This window comes from Alligator sinensis, unplaced genomic scaffold (assembly GCF_000455745.1).
Source record: "Alligator sinensis unplaced genomic scaffold, ASM45574v1 scaffold1485_1, whole genome shotgun sequence".
NCBI classification, from domain to species: domain Eukaryota; kingdom Metazoa; phylum Chordata; order Crocodylia; family Alligatoridae; genus Alligator; species Alligator sinensis.
The window spans coordinates 3,449-6,529 of record NW_005842962.1 but is presented as its reverse complement, the minus strand read 5'-3'; the positions used below and the strand labels follow the sequence as shown (position 1 = coordinate 6,529).

Here is a 3,081-nt window from a genome sequence, read left to right as displayed (position 1 = left end):
AGGTGGGTGGCAAATTGGCTTAGGGGTTGCACCCAGAGAGTGGTGGTGGATGGGTTGCTATCAACTTGGAAAGATGTGGGCAGTGCAGTCCTACAGGGTTTGGTCCTTGGACCTGTGCTGTTCAATGTCTTCATCAGTGACTTGGATGAGGGCATGGAAAGCACTCTGTCCAAATTCACAGATGATACCAAATTATGGAGTAAAGTTAACACACCAGAGGGTAGGGAACAAATCCAGGAGGATCTGGACAGGTTGGAAAAGTGGGCAGATGCAGTTAGGATTCAGTTCAATAAGGACAAATGCAAGGTGCTGCACCTAGGAAGAAGGAATCACCAGCATGCTTACAGGCTGGGGGATGACCTTCTCAGCAGCACGGCAGCAGAAAAGGATCTTGGAGTCACTGTTGACTCCAAGATGAACATGAGCCATCAATGTGACAAAGTGATCAGTAAAGCTAACCGCACTTTATCATGCATTAGCAGGTGCATGAGAAACAGGTCCAAGGATGTGATACTTCCCCTTTATGTGGCATTGGTCAGGCTGCAATTGGAGTCCAGTTTTGGGTGCCACACTTTTGTTAGGGTGAACAACCTCGAGAGGTTTCAGAAGAGGGCCACTTATATGGTTAGGGGCCTGCAGGCAAAGCCCTACGAGGAGAGATTGAGGGCCCTGGATATCTTCAGCCTCCGCAAGAGAAGGCTGAGAGGTGATCTTGTGGCTGCCTACAAATTCATCAGGGGGGGGCAGCAGGGAAAAGGAGATGCACTGTTTACTAGGGCACCCCGTGGAGTAACTAGGAACAATGGCCAAAAACTGACGGAGAGCAGATTTAGGTTAGACATCAGGAAGGACTTCTTTACAGTGAGGATTGCCAGAATCTGGAATGGGCTTCAAAGGGAGTCAGTGCACTCCCCTACCTTGGGGGTCTTTAAGAAGAGGCTAGAAATGCACCTGGCTGTGGTTGTCTGACCCCAGCGCTCTTTCCTGCCCAGGGCAGGAGGTCAGACTCAATGATCTGAAGAGGTCCCTTCTAACCCAGATATCTATGAATCTATGAATCAGTGACCCTGATTTCTCATTAGAAATGTTCTCATGCGCTTATGTAACATGTATCCATGGTGCTGTTAGGGTATATGCCACAATTACAGGGACCCTAGTTATGGGGGACAGAAGATTAAGATTTTTGGCACTGTGTCTGATTACCTGACCCACTAGGTGGTGACTGGAAAAGAATGTGGCTTAATGGCCAAATTGTTATAATTGGCCTGGAGGGCTGAGTTGAAATTGGCCCATTCTCCTCCAGCTGAGCAGTAGTTAGGGAATATATTTCAATTTGCAGATCTGAAGCTGGTTGGACCCCATCCCAAATCTTGCTGTGAACACTAAAGGGACGGGAGAGAAGCCCTCATGGCCAGGGGAAGATTTTCTGGAATGCCATAGGCATACAGTAGAATGTAGACAACCCTGGGTAAATCTTAAAAGGCCTTGAACCTGAGGGACCCATCCAATAGAGGGACTGGAGCAGATGGGAGAAGCCCCTGATTTCATTGAAAGTCAAAGGAGGGTTTTGTTTATATCCCCACCATATGATTGACAGAGCCACACCAACAGGGTCATGGTGGCCCCCAACTTGGCATCTCAGGAACTTCATTTTCAGTTACAGTGGTACCTCTTAGTAAGGTTTACAAGAGACAGAATTATAGGAACTTGGTGATTTCAACTCTCAGTAACAAAACTTTATCAAAAACAAGCATTGAAGTTAGCACATACATACATACACAGGGTGATCCACTTGCGGGTGGAGAAAAAACAAGAGAGGATATTTGGGAAGTTCTTTTAGCCAGGAGTGTACCAAGACATGGAAGAGTACTGTGCGTCTTGCCCAGAATGCCAGCTAGTTGGACCTAGGCCCAGTTACAGAGTCCTTTAGGGCTCCACCCACTGAGCAGCACCCCATTTGAGTGGGTGGGAGTGACCTGCTCAGATCAGTGAAGTCAAGTGCAAGTGGTAGCCAGTTTAATTTTGTGCTGATAGACTATGCCACCAGGTACCCAGAAGCAGCAGCCATCCTCTCAGCCTTGGCTGAATTGGTTGCCTCAGTTATTGAAAATACTCTCTTCCCCAAGAAGCGTTAACCTAACAGGGCATTGTGCTTATGTCATGGCTTTTACAGGAGGTCTGGTCACTCTTAAAGGGCCATTTGGTGAAGATCTCAATTTACCATCCCCAAACATGTGGTTTGGTTGAGAGATTCAACCGAACTTTCAAGTAAATGTTGTGAAGCTTTCTAGTTGGGGAACCCCAAAGTTGGGACAAGCTATGGCCCTATTTATACTTGTGATTTGGGAGCTCTTACCATCATTATCTGGCATTTCCCCTTTTGAAATGTTGTATGGCTGGCAACCCCAAGAATATTAGGCCTCTTACAAGAATCTACAAAAGCCCAGGGGCAAGAGCCCAAAATGCAGTACACTATGTTCTTAAGATGCAGGAAAAGCTATAGTGGGAACCCTAACTAATCTCTCCCAGCAGTGAATACAAGCAGTAACTTACCCCTCTAAGAAACAGCACATTGCCAAATTCTGAATACTGAAATAAATGGTGAAATCCCAATTACATCTTTCTTATTTGGAGACAGATTTGTTTAGGCGTACTGCAAAGTTTCTTTCTTCCAGAGAGCCTTTCTACCATAACAAAGGTGACGTAGCATCCATATATTTGTTCATTCAAGTTTTATCAACCACATACTTACATGACTTTAGGCCCACAGTAATACACTTTTAGGAATACAGTAAAAAATAATTAAAAAGCTGGGGACAGTGCTGTCCAAACATCTATAGACACTTATTTTTCATTCCTTCAATATTGTACACACAAGCATATTGTCGCTTAGAAAACCCCAATGAGTTGACATATTAAGAACTCCAATACAAAGCAATTTAAACAATTTTTCTACTCTTCAAATTCTCTCCCAAAAAACAACTCACCTAGACTCTTTACATTAATATTGATTATTTTTTAAAGAAAAGATTAAGTCCCAACAAAAATTAATAAAATGAAATCCAGTGTTCCATGCTTTGT

General features: G+C 44.4%; 1 protein-coding gene across 1 annotated transcript in view; it reads right to left on the bottom strand.

Annotated features, from left to right (window-relative positions):
- Positions 1-3,081, bottom strand: part of LOC112548140 (olfactory receptor 14I1-like) — a 24,409-nt gene that overhangs the window by 20,073 nt on the left and 1,255 nt on the right. The gene's annotated exons all lie outside the window — the stretch shown is intronic.